General features: G+C 31.7%; 1 long non-coding RNA gene across 1 annotated transcript; it reads right to left on the bottom strand.

The window, feature by feature from the left end:
- Positions 1–9258: 9258 nt before the first annotated feature.
- On the bottom strand, positions 9259–16126 carry LOC150038486 (uncharacterized). Its single transcript, XR_016524652.1, has 2 exons — positions 9631–16126; positions 9259–9492 (listed from the first exon to the last, which is right to left on the bottom strand). It is a non-coding gene; the product is annotated as an uncharacterized LOC150038486 (long non-coding RNA).
- Positions 16127–20166: the final 4040 nt, after the last annotated feature.

Here is a 20166-nt window from a genome sequence, read left to right as displayed (position 1 = left end):
TGTGGCTTGGTTCAAAAGTAGTTCCGAAACTCCCAAGAAAAAGTTCCAATCTAAAAAAATTCAATAATAATGGTTAGGGTCTTAAATTATAACAATCTCAAATAACTTCAAATAATCTTAGCCCAAGTATGTTCTTTGAATCCAACGACAACCTCATTAACACACAAAGGCTCAACACCAAACCAAACCAGCAGCAATCGATGGCAGCAGGGGTTGGGCAGTGCTTTAGATGAAGGAGGTCGTTGGCTCAATCGATGAACGGCACAGGCAGATGGTTGGAGGAGCAAACCGGCGACGGCAGCGAAACGAGCAGGGCGATGTGCGGTGGACCTAGTTCGCGCACGAGGACCGACGCAGTTGAACTAGAGGGAATCGATGGCGGCACACTTCGACTGGCATCGACGGCGACAGATCGAGCACCAGTGGCGGACGTCTGGGCTAGGTGCGGCGGCTGGTCGCACGATCGGCTTAGGGCGCGGCGCGAATGCTAGCGGCGGTGGGGTCCGGATCTGAGTAGAGAGGGAGGCGGCGGCGGAAGGAATTTTTGGATAGTGAAGGAGCGGCTCGTGTGAGGAAGATGGGGATGGATTCTTTCTTTTTATTTTAAAATAATAATAATAATAATAATATTAATAATAATAATAACAACTAAGAAAGAAAAGTATAATTACACTTAAATCATTTCCTTAATCCGCTTTATTCTTGTCATTAATTTTCAAATTGAATTTCAAAATTGAATAATTTTCACGTCAACACTTAAATTCCCACACTTATACTTCAAATCCAAAATTCCAAAAATGCACTTTAATAACAAAATTACTGAAATCATATAAAAAGTGAAAATTCGGGGTGTTACACTTTCTTTGCATATAGTATCTCTTATATAAAATTTCTGGTTCTACCACTACAAACGTTATATATTATATACCATTTGAACTATGTTGGTTTTGAATTTTATACTCTAATTATATTTCAACTATATATATATAGCCCGAATAATTTTCTTCTCAAGCTAGTCGACTCCATATCATTTTTAAAACTACGTCGTTGTGAGAGGTAATAAATAAGAGCATACGGATATATTTGAAATTTCCGAAAGCGTGTATGTACAAGACGTGGCATTGAGATTGACTAAGGACTTTTAAAAAATCATGGATAAAGTTACACGTAATTTCTAATCACACGTGAAGTTTAGGTTAGTTTAATTTAAACGAAATTGATTTAATTCCATTAGATCTGCTGTGGGGTCCACACTCAAAATAGAATACAATGTGAATGACCCACCAAAATGGATCCAATCCAACTCAACCTCCCCCACCGACATCCTTCAGTAATAACGTCGTTATCTTTCCGTCCAAGTTTCCTCGCTGGACATTACTACAAATTTTCACCTCTCCAATAAAACTTTTACCTTTCTTTCATTTTCTCACGATAAATTTATTTTTTCATTTCTCCTCTTCTACTTCCTATCATTTTTTTAATTCGTACGATGTCCTAAAAAATCATGCAAAAATTATATTTAACCTAACTTTAAGTTAGTAAATATTTTGGAAATTTGTTTTAAATAATGAAACTGATAAAAGTGTTTTTAATAAGGATGTTAAAAAAATGAATGACTCGAAAAAATTCATCAATCCAATCCAATTCGTATAGTTTGGATTGGTTTATCAACTCTTTTAGATTAGGTTGAGTTCATATAAATAAAAATTTTATGGGTTAGATTGGTTTATAGGTTCAGCTAAAAGAACCCAAACTAACCCGAATCAACCCCAATTTATTATAAACTTTAAAATGTATATTTTTTTTTACTTATGATATAAATAGATTTACATATTTATTTTAATTTTATTTAATTTCATTAGTTTTTATTGGATAATTTATTCTCCAACCATTTCTAAAAATAGTTCTTTTAGCGCTTTGGAAAGATATTTTACATTATATAAATTGAAATTGAATTTTTAATCTTAATTCAATATATAAAAATAATTAAATAAAATTTTTACATAATTAATGTTTTACTTTCTTTTAGAACACAAATTTAAATAAATGACCCAAGTAATCCAAACCAATCCAAGTGCTTCATTGTTGGGTTGGATTCGGTTGGATGTATTTTTTAATGAGAATTATTTGGATTGAAAAAATTTACCATCCGGATAATTGGATTAGTCTAAAAAGTCATTCAACCCAACCTAACCCAACTCACAAACATCCCTAATTTTTAAATATAACAAAATACCATCTATCAATGATAGACATTGATAACATTGATAAACATCTATCAGTGTCTATCAGTAATAAATAATAGTAGTCAATCAGTGTCTAGCGATTACTGATAGACAGTGATATTTTGTCATATTTGTAAATATTTTGATTCATTTTATTATATTTGAAAACAACCCAAATATTGTGCTTGCTCTAATTTTTCACACTTTTTCATTGCTCGTCTCGTTGTGTTTTCTCTTCTCTTTGACACTTCTTCTTCTTCCTAACTTCTCTCGACTGTCACGACGACTAACCTAACTGTTCCACCCTAGCAAGAGAGCCTTCCCATTTCTGATTATTTTTTTTTTTGAATTTGAAATTTTTCTAGATTTGAAGTGAAGGGAGAAGAGATAGAGAGAGAGAGAAATGAGAAAATTTATAAGCAAAGAACAAGTAGATCTAAAATTTATGTGATGGGTTGGTTTCTGAACAAAGTGCGAGAGGGATGGAAGGCAACATTCAACAACAGAGAAGAGGTGGGAGGCAATGAGAGAAATGAAAGGTCGGGGTGACAGGAGAAAATAATAATAGTAAGGGCCATTTGAATTGACTTTGAAAAAAAAACGTTTTTCCTTTAATTTATTTATTTATTTATTATAAAAATAGATTAAAATATATTTTGTTACCAAATATTCCAATTTCTTTCCAAATAACTTATTTTTTAAATTAAATGTTTGATATGTATTTCAAACATACTCTAAATATTTACTAATGCAAGCAAAAATTTATATAACCATACTTTTTATAATCAGGTTAAATATCATTTTGACTTAATATTATTATAGTATATGTACTTTAAATTTTGTTATATTTTAGACTATATAATTTCAAATGTCCAATTTTAGTTTGTGTAGTTTCAATAAATCTTAAAACTGATGAGTTCCTATAGTATTAGTTTTTTTTTTTTTTTTTAAAGATTTAGTCTCATTAATATTTCTTATATAAATTATGATATTTAATCAACTCCAAAAATTCTTTATAATAATTAAATTTGAGATTTATTGAGAATATAATAACTAAATTTAAATTCATTGAAAATACGATGACTAAAGTTAAATAATTGGAAATGTAAGGATCAAAATGAAATATATATGCCAAATTACATCTACCAAAATGATTTTTTGACCTTCATTTTTTTCTTTCTAAAAATGTTAACATGCTAATTTCTTCTCAAATTTTTCATCTTTTATTCCAATAATTCAGCATTATAAATTATATTCATTTTGTTTAGGACTAAAGATAGGAATTTGAGTCTCTGATCTTTTGGTTAAAAACATATGACTTATGAATTATACTAATGTTGACAATTTAATTTTAGTCTCTATAACTTTAGGGGAAAATGGTTTAATCATGAATTTTAGTGGTGTTTGCTCAACAACATGAGTTGAGTTGAATTGGTATTACCAACTCAATGTTTGGCCTACCAATTTTAAATGTTGGTGGAGTTGAATTTATATATTCTACCAAATCACCCCAACTCATACCTCAACTCTCCATTCTTCTAATGTTTTCAGTGGCTCTACTCATCGACCGTTGTTCGTAGTTACCGCTTCGATACTCTCATAATCACCTCTGATAACATCTATGACAACCAATTTTGGAACTCCAATGAACTAACTCTGATAATTACCTTCGTGCGACCAACTCTAGACTCCGCAACCACCTATGATTACGAACTCTAGCAAAAGTCACATTCGATGATCAAGTTCAATGACCACCTTCGTGTGAGCAACTCTGGGCTTCGACCAACTCTAGACTCCGCAACCACCTATGATTACGAACTCTAGCAAAAGTCACATTCGATGATCAAGTTCAATGACCACCTTCGTGTGAGCAACTCTGGGCTTCGACCAACCACCTCTGACAACAAACTCCGGCGACCAACTCCAATACCACCTTCATGCAACCAATTTGGAGTTCCAACAACCAATTCTGACTAAAAACTCTGATGAAAATCATTTTCGATAGTCAACTTTGATAAACACCTCTGGTTATTATAAGATAGATGACTATTAAAGTATGTTGTAGGATTGTTGATAATATAAATAACAGTAGTTTGTCTACATTAAGAGCAATATATTTATATGTAGAACATTGTAAAACATACTTTTATTTAATTGAATTTACATATCACATGAGTGTTAAGAATATTTGGAAAATATGTATGCAGATGAAGAGTATATAACATATTATTAAAAAAAAAACCCATTAAATTGATTTTTTTTCCTGAAACATTTTATGGCAAGAATTAGTGAAAATGAAGAGTTCTTCTTTGATGATCTTTCAAATTTTGAGAAATGAAAGTAGAGTCATTGAAGAAATGAGGTGACATTTCCATTGGCTGCTAAGATAAAAGAGAAGATTCAATTAAAAGAAATTCATGACAAATGAAAAATACAAAGCAGCAAGAAGAAAAAGAAGAAAATGATGATGATGATGAAATTCTTGGAGAAAAATTAGAAATCAAAAGTTTTTATTTCTTTTTGATTTCCCATTTTACTGCAAAATAAAAGATATAGTGGGTTAATTATTTTTTATTATAGAAAATAATAAAAGAAAGAAAGAAAAACTTTAAAAGATTTAAAAAAATTGTAATTTATATTTTATTCAAACAAAGATGTGTAGAATTATTAAAAAAAAATTTAAAACAAAAATAGTAATCATAAAAATAAATTATTTAGGGTTAAAAAAACTACATCAAATATTTTAGATATATGAAGTCAACTCTACACTCCAAACACAAACATATGAACTCAGTCCAAATAATTATTTATTGGTCTATCCTGACCAACCCTTACATTTTTAATAAGTTAATTCAATAGAAACTTGACATGGAAAACTTTACGTTTGTTTCATTAATAAATATTTCACAAGGACAACTTTTCATTGGTCTCATTAATAAATATTTATATCGACACGTGTGTCGGTTAGCTTTCAAATTTTTATATACATTTTTTAGGAATAATTTTATATACATTTGTTAGGTAGAACTTTTATATACATTTAGATTTATATTAAATTGCTGATGAAAATTAATTGTAAAGGCTCCAAGGATTCTTGATGGAAAATTATGAAACTAAAAATCGAACATCTATAAGTTTGAGGGAGCCAAAATAAAATGAGTTAATACACGAAAAATGATTAAAACCAAAATTATATATAAATACCAATTTAATTGAAAAATTATTTCAAATAGTAAAACTATTGAAAATATTTACCAGATATAGCAAAATTTTAGAACTATCAATGATAGACGTTGATAGATACTGATAAACTTCTATCAGCGTCTATCAATGCTACTGATAGATACGAATAAAAGTCTATCAGTATCTATCAGCGTCTATCATTGATAGTTCTAAAATTTTATTATATTTTATAAATATTTTAATTTACTTTTCTATATTTGAGAACATGTAATTTTCAAATCATTTCCTTCGCCTTCAATTTGTCATAAAAACTCATCGAGTTCTTGATATTAAACTTTATAAATCTTAAGATATTTGTTTCAAAGCTATTCTTTTTTCCAGTAGAAAAATTAGTTACCCAATTTAATACATGTGATTTGACACGTGATCGAACTTACAAGAAGTCACTTGAAATCTACTTTTAGGTAATTGATGACTAGAATGAATTTAATTTATATAATTATCCATTTAAGTACCATGCAAAAAAATTTACAAATTAACAAAATTTAGATTCCGTCTATCAATGGTAAACTATATTGCTAATAGAAGTCTAGAGCAATAGAGTCTATTAGTAATAAGAGTTTATCAATGATGGACTCTATCACTTATAAAATTTGTTATATTTGTTCTTCTTTAAGAAATTGTTATATACTTAATTATTAATCTTAAAAGTGCTACTCATTGTAATTACCTTTATTTTATATGTATACTTTAAATATGAACATAATTCTATTGGTTTATAACATTGGTAACTCTTTTGTAGGATTGAAATTTTAAAAAATTCACATTGTCTATAATATGAAATAAAGAAAAAAAAACATCTCTAACCCAATTAACTAGGGGTGTTCAAATGACCCGATAATTCGAACAACTGGACTACCCAATTCAAATTATAAAGGTTAGGTTGGGTTGAATTTTTTTATGTCTTTTTTTTTTTTTTGTTAGGTTGAATTCGGGTAACACTTTAAAAATTCGGGTTGACCTAACTCAACTTGAATTTTTAATATTATATATATATATATATATATATATATATATATATATATATATATTATAACTTATAAATATTATAGCTCATATATATTTTTATGGAGTTTGTTTGAAGTTTGTAATAGATATGTTGGATATTTATATTTAACATTTGAGTTTTATGAAATTTTAGTTATTAGTATATGTTGTAAACAAATTTAAGTATTTTAAGTTAATAAAAAATGTATTAAAAAAATAAATAAATAATCCGATAATTCAACCCAATCAAATTCAAAATTTAAGTTTGGATTTAATTAGGTTGGATACTTAATTCAGGTTAGTCCACAAATCCCTCCAACTCAATCCAATTCATGTATACCCTACAATTAACCACAAAAATTTTATCATTAATTTGAAATGGAAATGAAGGAATAATTGTAAGAAAAAACTAAAAACTTCTATATATATTGTTCAATAATTGATGGATTGAACCACATCGACCACTAAAATGATGTTCAGATTGGTACTTTTTTTTTTTTTTTTTTTTTTGTCTTTGAATAATTATTTGATTTCTAGTTTTTTATTTTTAAAATTTAAATTTATAAACACTACTTCGACTTATAAGTTTCTTTGTGTTCTTATCTACTTTACATTAATTTCTTAAAATTAAAACCAACCAAAAATTTGAAACTAAAAAAATAAAAAAATATTTTCAATAATTTGTTTTTGTTTTTTAATTTGTCTAAAAATTCAAGTGTTTCTTCGATAAATTTGGAAATTGTAGTATGAAATTTAGAAGAAAACGAAAAGCAAATGTTGCATTTGGTAATATTTAGTTTTGGTTTTTGGTTATTTGGTTTCTTAATTTTTTTTATTGGTTTTTAGTTAGTTTTCTGATTTTTAAACACACAAAATCAAAAACATGTTTGGTAATTAATTTTTTCATTTTTAAAAAACCGAAAACTAAAATCATGTTTTATAATTACATTTTTTAATTTTTTGTTTTGAAAAATAAAATAAGTTTCGATGACTTTTCTATTTTAAAAACAATTCATCACATCTCCTGGTAGAGATGTATGTCTTTTGAGGGGAAAAAAATATATCTTCATTAAGAATGTTTCATTTATGAAAAAAACATAACTCTTATGAAGAGTTGTGATTTTCTCGAAATTATATATATACACTTTTCCAACAATTTTAACTTAAATCAATTTTGAAATTGTTTAAAACAATTTAAGATATTCTTAGTTATACGAAAAAAGAGAATTGAGGTGAAACTAAATATAAAACAACATTATTGCCCATTCAATTCATATAAGAAGTGGAAGAAAAATAAAAGTGAGATATAATTACAATTTTTGGGAAACCAAACCTAAGCATACGTGGGAACAATTAAGCATCCTATCTAACCGTACGGCCATTTTGTCTTTTTCTTGGTTCATTTCTGAAATTTCTTAAACATTTAAAAAAAAACACTTTTTAAATTAAAAAAAATATATATGGATATCAAATAACCTCAAAATTGTTACCAAAATATGTGGTAGCTGGAAAAAGAAAAGTTGGTGGGGGGATCCACCAAAATAAAAGAATGAAAATGAACATTTCCTAACACTATATAGAAATTATTATCCCCAACTGTTAGTTCAGACCACCAAATTTGAGCACATGTATCATTCTTTTTTTTAGTTTGAGCATCAATAATGTCTCATTTCATTATCATTCTATTTTTTGTTTTTGATTTTAAAAATCATGTATCTACTTTCTTTCATTTTCTTATCATGGTTGGTATTCATCTTAAATAGAAGAATTGCATTATTCGTCAATTCAAAAAACAAAAATAAATTTTTAAAAACGACTTTTTTTAGCTTTCTAATTTTGATTTGGTTTTTGAAAATGTGGACAAAAAAGTAGATATCAAAAACAAGAAATTTAGTGGTAGAAGAGATATTTATAGACTTAATTTTCAAAAACTAAAGAATGAAATAATTATCAAATAGATTAGGTATTCCACTCCCCGTTATCATTTATTTAGTCTAGGCATAATATCAGAAAAATGAGAGATTGAATTTTTTTTTATCACATATGTTAGTCCAACTCTAAAAAATTAAAGAACCATCCAGCAAATATTTCCAGGTTTAACATGCCTTGTAGATTGTTATATATTTTAAGGTTTAGCATTCCTTTTCCAATTGTTCCTTAGGATGACTCTCGAATTATGGATTCGATTTCTAAAGGATTCTTTTCTTTTGGTGTTGAGAATGAAGATTATGTTTTATTCATGTATATATGGCTCAGCGAGGTTGGTTTTAGGTTTTTCGTTCTTGATGATTTGTTGTGCTGTTTTGTTTTGTGCTTGTGCCTAAAACATAATTGTGCCAAATCCTGGGGATTGTGAGGGCTTGTTGCTGTTATTGATCTTGAGTGTTACTCTCGATCTCAGTGAGGTGAAGTGATGGTATGAAATCTCATAGTGGAGGCGATTGATCGCTTTTGCAATGATTTTAGTTTGAATTAAAATATAGAAAAATGAACATTTAATTACAGAACTATTAAAACTATTAGAGAGAAAGCCTTGTTGGTAAATTATGTGGACAAGTCAAAAAGTCAAAAGGAGACACCTCAGGTCAAGATTGACACATCACACAAGTAGGTCAATGGTGAAAATTGAGTAAAATTGGCATTTTTGTTACAGCCAATTTTCGATGATCGTTTCCCTCTTATTTTTTCCTTTTGTGATTGGTCCATGTGTCACTCTACTATTCATCATTCAATTCAATTTAATTATTAATTCTTTATTTTTATCTTTAAAATCTTAAAAGCGTAAAATATGTATAAATCAGGCTATTGTATCTTGAATGAAATACAGAAAAACACAGTTGCAATACAAAATTTTTCAACTAACATCTCAATTTCTATCTTGGTATCAAAGCTTTCATGGCAAACGCCACCACCGGAGCTATACCTATGGCATTAGAAACCACAAAATTTAGCATCCCGCCATTGAACCAGTTGCTCAACCAGATAACAAGTGTGAAGCTTGAACGAGGGAATTGAAGGAACCCTTATCAAAGAGTACCTATGAGCGGAAGTAAGATCGTTCCAAATTCATTATGACAGACATACCGCATTCACTAACAAACATACAAGTTATACATTTAACAACAAATTAAGACGTGCTTTTCAAACTTAAACAACAGAGGAATGACAGACATACCTCTTGAAGAACTTTTCTTCTTTGAACTCTCGCTCTCGTCAGGAGCGGCAACTCATGCAGTTGCTTTGATCGCCAAGCCTATCGTCCACCAAATCTCGTTGTCATCTACCACCGAACGGACTTCTCACGAACAGGTAGCAAGGAGAACACAACTACTCAGTAACCTCGGTATTCTCGGATTGAGAATCCATGAGGTGTGGGCTCTGTTGGATTTGGTAGAGAGAAGGAAACAACGATCGTTTACCACGACCAAGCAAGTGGAAGAGGTTTTATATCTATCGCATAGACGGGTTCTTGATCATTTAGTAAAAGGTACACGATCGTGTAGTAAATTGGGGTTGATCGTTTAGACAATCATTTAGGTAAACCACTTGGGTGCGCGATCGCCTAGAAAAGACTATACGATCATTTAGGAAATATGCACATGTTCACGATCGTTTAGGATAACTTGAGCTATCGTGTAGGCTCTCGTTTACTAGACGATGGGCAGTGTACTAAATCATGAAGCGATTATTCGATTTCCTTGCAAAATGAATACTATTTTCATTTTATCCTTTAGTTACGAAAATTGAATGTAACCTCCCACTATCTCGTGTGGTAATGGAGAAAAACCAACAATTATCTCATAATTGTTTAATTAAAAAATAAATATAATCATATTATATTTATAATCTATAGTTTAATATCACATCATATGCAACATATAAACCATGGTCCTTTTCTCCTCCACTAGATATAAATCATATTTATATTCTTTTCCTCCAATTAATGTATCTCATACATCATGTCAACTATATCATATATAATTGACCAGTTTAATCATATCATATATAATCAAACTCCCTCTTGTCAATTTGAACATTTCAGTCTGACCGAAAAAACTGATTCTCAACTTAAATCCATTGAGCTACCAAGGGGACCTTATGGACCTGTGGCTTGAAGCTCCAACAGTACGTGAATAGCTGACTAAACTCTTTAGCCATGAGATCCACCATTCGTTAACTGCCAGACATTCCACTAAAGACTGACAGTTGCACTCTTCTCACCACAGATATATTTCTGTGTCCATTAGATATAACCAATAAACAGTACGATAATCCTTCACAGATGCTCGTAAGTACAGCTAGGCCAATTTACAATTTTTCCCCTGTAGTTACATCTAACTCCTTAAGTACCACTGATCCCTCTAATGAACAATACAACATAGTTCTACTATGCGTGGATACCTCTCGGGCCATGAGAAGGTGTGTGGCACCACATCTTTCAAGCCTCAGAATCAGCCCTTAAGGGTGCAATCTATCTACTTACCCCTGCTTCGGGGAAGAAGTGAATTCCATCTTGTGTAGCTGAGTTTCCAGCTCCCCAATCAGACGAATCCCCAAAGTGGTAGGTTTGAGTCGGCAATCTGGCCACTCGCACCCATGCAAATCAAAAGACTGCCCTCAAAGGCAGGAGTTCCCAACTCATCCAGGATTGAGGTCATGTTACCTATGGTCATCCTAGTGAAATGAAGTCTTTGTCATAAACGGCATTATATAACAAGACTATTATACTTCGTGGTCCGATCTTATACAAACTCATTTATATAGGACGCCTCCCTCGCATGTCTCCACATGAATGATCATGATCTAACCATCTATAGCAAGTCACAACACTTGTAACTATTCTACAAAGTGGGCCACATCCGTAGCGTTACCAGGATAAGGTTTTCCTCTTATATCCATATACTACAGACCATTTTGGTTATCACTTAAGGCATGATCCACCTATATATCTCCATATACATGTAAGTTACAACGATAATCAGGGATCTTAGTTTATGGTTTGTGGTAAAGCAATTAAAACATCCATTTTTTCATAAACAACAGTGAAGAAAATATCATATATTATTACATCACAAGTGTTTGTTCGATATAGTGTTTACAAACTACAGGACCAACGAGAGTTTAGGGCATCAATCCCAACAAGAATTTCATGCTCTGGAAAACGTTGGCTCTTCCGATTCTAAAAGGCTACAAGCTCGAAGGCAACCTTTCAGATACTGCTCCATGCCCTCCCATGTTCATTTCCCAACCATGGACTGGAACCCCTGAATCAGGATTTGTTGCGGAAAACGCCCAATCTTCAAACCTGGGTGGAGCATCCAGCTCAACAGCTATCAAAGTCCTTAATCCGCAATATGAAGCTTGGCTAACTGTTGATTAGCTTCTTCTCGGTTGGCTCTATAACTCTATGTCTCTTGAGGTTTCCGTTCAGCTGATGGGCTGTGATAATGCTCGAGATTTGTGGAAAGTGATTTAAGCTCTATTTGAAGTTCAATCAAGTGCTAAGGAGGATTATCTAAGACACGTTTTCCAACAAACTCGCAAAGGCAACTTGTCCATGTCTGATTATTTGAAACTAATGAAATTACATTCTAATAATCTAGCACAAGCAGACAACCCAATTTCCCTTCACACTCTTGTTTCCTAAGTTTTACTTGGTCTAGATGAAGAATACAACCCCGTGGTTGTTGTGATTCAAAGCAAACCTGATATATCATGGCTTGATATGCAATCCAAGCTGTTGTCATTTGAGAAACAGCTGGAACATCAAACCTCATCCAAGGCTCTTACACTCAATCAATCTGCCTCTTTCAATGTAGCCCTTAATCGACCTACCTCTGTTCCTCAATCTTTTAATTAGGGCAACAATAACTCCACGAATTGGCAAAACTACAACAACTCAAAAGCTAACACCGAAAATCATGGGAGAAACACAGGGGTCGTGGCCGTGGCCGAGGAAATCACCCAACATGTCAAGTCTGTTCACGATATGGTCATGCTGCTAATGTTTGCTATCAGAGGTATAATAGGGAGTTTGTACTGAATCAACAACAGTCCAAGAGTCATAAAAACCAAGACAGCTCAGGACCTACTCGTACAACCTTTCTTACTTCCCAGAACACTAATCCTTTTATTGCTACACCTGAGACAGTGGCAAATTCCAATTGGTATGCAGATAGTGGCGCGATCAGTCATGTCACAACGGACTACAACAACCTAAACAATCCTACAGCATAGGTATTGATCGAGTTACTGTTGGTAATGGAGCCTCACTGGCTATATCTGCTGTAGGAAACTCTTATCTTACTGCAAATTCTTGTCAATTAAAATTACTTGATGTTCTGTGTGTGCCTGAAATTTCAAAGAATTTGGTTAGTATTTCAAAGTTAGCAAAAGATAATGTTGTATTTGTTGAGTTTCATAGTGACTCTTGTGTTGTTAAGGACAAGCTTACACACACACACACTTGTTAAAAGGAACACTTAATGGAGGCTTATATCAGTTAGAGGCTGCAGCAGTTGGAGCTGATTTGGAAAGAAGGGGGAGTCGTTTGCATAAGCCCTTGCATAAAAATAATGATTCTACTATTTTCAATATTGGTCTTAGTGTGGATGTGGTTGAGTCTATGGCCTTATGACATAAAAGATTAGGTCAACCATCATTAAGAGTCTTAAAGTCTATTCTAAAAGAATGTAATCAGTCAGTTTCAAGCAATAAAGAACATTAGTTTTGTGAATCTTGTCAACTAGGCAAAGCTCACTTATTACCTTTTCCCATTTCAAACTCTCGTGCTCAAAACAAGTTTGATCTTATTCACACAGATGTTTGGGGCCCTGCACCTATCATGTCTTCAAGTGGCTATAGATATTATGTGCTTTTCATGGATGATTACAACAGGTTTATATGGATTTATCCATTAAAATTGAAATTTGATACTTTGGCAGCCTTCCAACATTTTCTAAACATGATAGTCAGACAATGGTGGAGAATATGTTAAAATCCACCGTCTATGTCAAGAATTGGGAATTATCTCCAAGTTTTCATGCCTTCACACATCAGCACAAAATGGTCGTGCAGAAAGGAAGCATAGGCACTTAGTTGAAATGGGGCTCATTCTACTAGCTCAGGCATCCATGCCATTGCATTTTTTGTGGGATACCTTTCTGATGGCTTGTTTTCTCATCAATGGCCTTCTTACACCTATTCTCAATGGCTCCTCTCCTATTCAAACCATGCTTCAAAAGACTCTTGACATCTCCAAGATTAGGGCATTTGGCTGTACGTGCTTTCCATGCCTAAGGTCATATCAAACTCACAAATTTTAGTTCCACTTAGAAAAGTGTGTATATTTGGGGCAAGCTCTGTTCATAAAGGCCATCGTTGCCTAAACAAAGATGGTAGGGTATTCATCTCAACAGCTGTAGAGTTTCATGAAACTGATTTTCCCTTCTCTTATGGCTTTCAAGGCACTGTCTCCACTACTTTGCAAAGGCAGCACATTACTCAGCCAACAATACTTGTGTATTCACTACTTCCCAATCTGAGTCCACTACTTCAGGCCCTCCCTAATCCACAATCAGATTCACCCAATTCCAATACAACATCACATATCACTGCCAGTTTGCCCCCTACTCAGCAAAATCTACATAATATACCACTTCCTAATTCTTCCCATACTTCTTCGCCTAACCCAACATCAAGCTCTCTTGAGTGCCCAACCCAACAACCCTTGGTTGTTCCTATTGACCATCCTGATTTTCATCCAACTGATGCCGTGTCTACCCCAGCTGCCACCGCCCCTTCACCTACCACTTCCTCAACTCATACCAAAACCGTCTGCTCATTCTCACCCTATGATAACCAGAGCCAAAGCTGGTATCTTTAAACCCAAAGCTTGGCTTTCCTCCACTCACACTGACTGGACATTAACAAAACCAACAATCATAAAGGTGCCTCTTACAACACCTCAATGGAAGGCAGCCATGGATAATGAATATGAAACCCTTATGTCAAATAATACATGGCATCTTGTTCCTCCATCATCACACTTGAATGTTCTTGGAAACAAATGGGTCTTCTGGTTGAAGAAAAACCCTAATGGCAGCATTCAAAGATATAAAGTCGGATTAGTAGCGAAAGGATATCATCAGAGTCCTAGAATTAATTTCTTTGAAACTTTCAGCCCTGTTGTTAAACCAACAACTATTCAAGTTGTCCTTAGTCTTGCTGTTACAAAAGGATGGGCCCTTCGTCACTTGGATATCAATAATGCATTTCTAAATGGAGCTCTCACTGAGGATGTTTATATGCATCAGCCTGCTAGATATATCAGTTCTACACATCCAAACTATATATGCAAACTTGACAAAGAAATTTATGGACTTAAACACGTGCCATGAGTATGAAATACCATGCCTTGATTAGTTGGGGATTCAAGAACTCAAAAGCTGATACATCCTTATTCATTTTTCACTTTGGTAACTCTATTTTACTCCTGCTAGTCTACGTGGATGATGTCATTGTTACTAGTAATAATTCTCATTTGATTACAAAACTGATTAAATCCCTAGGTAGAAAGTTTGCTCTTAAAGACTTAGGTGCCTTAACTTATTGCCTTGGCATTCAACTTCACCATCTTGAGGCTGGCTTTGTAATAAATCAAGCTAAATATATTGAAGATTTACTTAGTAAGTTGAATCTCTTTGATCTTAATCCAGCTCTTACACCATGTACCATGGGCAAGAAGTTGTCAGCTACTGATGGGGTTCCATTATTAGACCCATATATTTATAGAAGCACTATTGGTGCTCTTCAATATCTCACTCGTACTCGGCCTGACATTGCATATATAGTGAATCATTTAAGTAAGTTTCTGAAAGCCCCTACAGACATTCATTGGCAGGCTACCAAAAGAGTACTCATGTATGTTAGTGGCATACGATACTTTGGATTACTCTTTGAACCGAGCACAAATTTGGATATCACTGCCTTTTCTAATGCTGATTGGGCATCGAATATTGATGATAGATGTTCAGTGGCTACCTATTGTATCTTTATTGATAATAACCTTGTCTCATGGTCATCGAAAGAGCAAACAGTTATGGCACGTTCCAGCATTGAGTTAGAATACCGAGCTTTAGCTCAAGCATCAGCTGGAATCATTTAGCTCCGACATTTGCTATTAGAAACCCAACTATTATCAGCTAGCAAACCCATTCTGTGGTGTGATAATATAAGTGTTGAAGCTCTCGCAACTAATCCGATATTTCATGCTCGTACAAAGCACATTGAGATCGATGTGCATTTTGTGCGAGATCAAGTTCTTCAAGGTAAACTTGATGTCCGGTATGTCCTCTCTTTGGATCAATTAGTTGATTGTCTAACAAAACTCCTTACACACTCCCAATTCTTCTGTTTACGGTCCAAACTCGGAGTCATTAATCTCCCCACGAGTTTGAGGGGGGATGTTAGAGAGAAAGCCTTATTAGCAAATTATGTGGACAAGTCAAAAAGTCAAAAGGAGACACCTCAGGTCAAGATTGTCACATCACACAAGGAGGTCAATTGTGGAAATTGAGTAAAATTGGCATTTCTGTTACAACCAATTTTCAGTGATCATTTCCCTCTTATTCTTTCCTTTTGTGATTGGTCCATGTGTCACTCTACTATTCATCATTCAATTCAATTGTAATTATTAATTCTTTTTTTTTTTCCGTAAAACCCTAAAAGGGTAAAATGTGTATAAATCGGGCTATTGTACCCTAAATGAAATACAGAAAAACACACAATTGCAATACAAGATTTTCAGCTGATATCTCCATTTCTATCTAAAATATGTTGTAATTCATTAAGTTAAGCATGAAAGGGGAAAAAGAAAGAAGAAAAAAAAAATACCTTTGTAGGACTCTTCTACTGCACAACAATTTCTTCTTTCACAGCAAAATGATCACCTCCTCTTCAACAGTAATGCCTCCAAAAAGCATTCTTTGTTATATCTCTGGTAAAAGACCAGCTTGTGGGAGCCTTTTTTGGAGAATGTGGGAATTGTGAGGAAGATGGATTGTAATAGAACCGTTTTCCTGTAAGGTTGAGAGAGAGATCTGAAGAGAGTATAACTAAATTTTTCTAGAGAATTAATATACCAACATCATACGTATAATACAAACCTTCTGTATTTTTTTTAGATAGGAGATAACTTCTTTGATTTAATTTAAGTTAATATATAATTTATTTAATTAAATAAAACAATAAGTTAATTAATTAATTAATTACTTAAACATCTCAAATTTAATCAAGTTAATATTTGAACTATATTCAAATATTTTTTTCTCTCATAATCTATAATTTTAATATGAATCTCATTCATATCAACTTTTAAACTATAGTTTTAATATGAATCTAATTCCTATTAATTAATCTTCCATATTATATAGTTTTATTTCAAAATTAACTATATTATATTGTATTCATATACACAGTTAATTGTATTATATACAATTAACATATTATCCCTAAGTTAATTCACACTTCAAATTATTCTTTCAAAACATTAGTCCTTGTTAATCCGTTGTGAGCTAACAAAGGGACTTAATGGACCTATGGATTATAAGTCCCAATAATAATTCGAAATTAATTAACTAAACTTTTTAATTAAATAATCAACATTCGTTAACTATGGGGCAAACCACTATAAACCCGTAGTTGCACTTTTATGCACTGTAGGATATATTATGCCCATGGATATAATCACTTCATATAAGTCAATACTTCATGAGTTGCTCGTGATTACAGTTGGGTCAAATGTACCTTTTACCCCTGTAATCACCACTGTATCCTTAAGTACCATTGATGCTCTAATGAACAATTTATTTATGGTTCAACCATAAACCACGTCCCTTTCAGGCCAATGAGAGAGTGGGATTCCATTGTTCAAGATTGGGAATCAGCACTTAAGAGAACTATTCTATACAGAAAAGAGTGAATTCAATCTTGTGAAGTTATGTTCCCAGCTCCCTACTTGATCACGTTCCTAAAATGATAGGTTTATTGAGTTGGCGACTCGGGCCACTCTCACCCGTACAAATCAAAGGATGGGCCCTAACAGGCAGGAGTTCATAACTCACTCAGGATTGAGATCGAGTTAAATATGATCATCTTGTGAAAAAAAATTAATCTTTCAGTCAACAGAGTTACAAAGAGAGGTTAATGATTTTGTGGTCCAATCTTATAGAAACTCATTGTTTAGGATACCTCCACTCACATGTTTTCACCTGAACGATTCGGGTCACATCGTTTGTAACAATTACAAAGCGGACCTTATCTATAGTGTTACCAGGATAAGACATTAAACTATATCTATATACTATAGACCCTTTAGGTTATTACTTGATCAATTTGTATGTCCACTATATACTGTTCAAGTTTCATGTAAATATCCTTGGATTTTTTATTTATTGGGATTGAGTTATGCAATTCTAAAACACCAAAGTAAAATAACATATTATTTTATTAATAATCAATAATTGTTTTCATATTTACAAACCACAAGTTTAGGTCATAAAACCCAACATGAAGGTGGAAAGATATAGGTTTATTGAGAGGGAGTTTTACATTCGGGGGAGCCTAAGTGATCGTTCACTAATATTCTCGTACTTAAGAGAAGCCTAAGTTTCATTGAGAGGGAGTCTCACATTATGGGAAGCCTAAGTGATCATTCACGAAATTAAGTTATCAAACAAGTCAATTTCTTGAAAAACGAGAAATAAAAATAGAAAATGGAAACATTATCAAACGAGCTCTTAACAACCCAATTTGATAAAATTGAACGTTTAGAGTGAAAAATGAACTTAACATCACAAAGTTTATGAGTAAAAAATTGAGTTTTCCCATCTTTTTACAAATAAACATGTATTTTCCGTTAAAATTTTAGTCCACTTCTTACCTATTAAAAGAGCCTCTAAAAAATTTTATATTAAAATGTGGCTTGATAAGTTGAAAAGATAAACTCTCAAAAGTAATTTTAGAAAAAAAAAAACATTTAACTAATATTTACTTTCTTAAAAAGTGGTTACATACTAAGCACCTTACTTAAAATAATTTTTTTCAAAATAATTTATAAATATATTGTCGCCACGTGCCCGACATCCTTGAATTGGGCTAATTTTAAAAGAAAATAAAAAGGAATCACCACTAATCTTTTTTATGGTGTGATTGGACACTGGAGTAAAATAAACAATTTTTAATTAGAAGAAACAAAAATAGAGTTGAGTTCGGAAGTTATTTGTATATGGGGAAGCGTTAGCACTCCACAACACCCGTTTAGAAAACGGTGGCTAAAACCTAAATCTTGATTTGAATTATTCTTTCAAATAAAATTCGTTTAGAAGAAAAAAAAGTTTTAAAATAAGTGTCTTATTTTACCCTCGTTACTCCAAGAATTGAAGTAATGATCCTGTAAAATAAGTGGAAGAGAATCCATCAATTGGGCTACATTAGTATAGAGGAAAATTCCTCACCTCAAGAATGTGAAAAATTATTACAATTTCTCGGAATCCTTCCTAAAAATAACCTTTTAATAAAATATTTTTTTAAAACATTAATTAAATTCATTTTTTCTTGGAATCAAACTTCGTATTCCAAAAAATGTGATCCCTCATCTCAAGAATTCTAGAAAATCGGATTCCCAAATTTTTCAGATTCGATCGTAAGAATATTTAAGAAAAATCACGGTCTTAAAACAAATTATTAGAAAATCTTTTGAAATAATATATTAATTTTAAAATGTTAAAAAACACTCGAAGAAGGTAATTAAAGAAAAAATTTAGATGACTTAAAAAGAGTTTTAGAAAAGATTTTAAAATCTTAGAAAAATTTAAATTAGAAATCAAATAGGATTTAATATTAACATTACACAACTAAAAACATAACTTAAGAAATATGATAATAAATAAAGAAAATATAAAATAACATAGTAAGATTTTAATAAAAACATATTGGATATATTTTCGGACTCCCAAAGAATCGATTCCTCACCTCAAGAATTCTAGAAAATCGGTCTCACAAATTTTCTAGATTCCATCGGAAATTTAGAACAACGTCCTTGAAACAAATATTTAAGAAAAGAGATTAAAACTCATTTAATAAAACTCAAAAGGAGTTAATTTTAAAGATTTGAGAATAAACCTAAAAGTGTTGAAAATGCTAAATTTTACTAAAAAAACAACATTAATTTAAATATGCAAAGCTACATTTGTAAAATATAAAATTTAACAATGCATTTAAAGTAATAAACGAACCAACAATGTTATTTACAAAGATATTAAAAAATTAATAAAGCATATTGGAGATTGATTTTGGACTTCCAAATAATCGACTTCAAATACTTTTTAAAAAAGAAAATTAATTAAAGATATTAACCAATTTAAACAACTATTAGCAAGAATTATATTAAATTGACCATAAAACAAGGAAGAAAAATATAATATTGAAATATACATATAAGAAAAATGAGAAAATGCTAAAGAAACAATATCCAATTCTATAATGAAAAAAAAAATCACTAATTATAAACATAAAATAAAGATAAATACATAAAAATAAAGTTTAGAAATAAACTAACGGAGAAAAGAAATAATAAAGAAAAATTAATAATATTAACAAAAATGATTTTTTTACTAAGTTATCTTTTTTTTCATCTATTTTGTTTTAGTCT

The sequence above is a fragment of the Benincasa hispida genome, chromosome 1 (genome assembly GCF_027475165.1).
Source record: "Benincasa hispida cultivar pf3 chromosome 1, pf3_genome.v1.1, whole genome shotgun sequence".
Classification (NCBI taxonomy): domain Eukaryota; kingdom Viridiplantae; phylum Streptophyta; class Magnoliopsida; order Cucurbitales; family Cucurbitaceae; genus Benincasa; species Benincasa hispida.
This window is presented reverse-complemented; position numbering and strand designations above follow the sequence as displayed.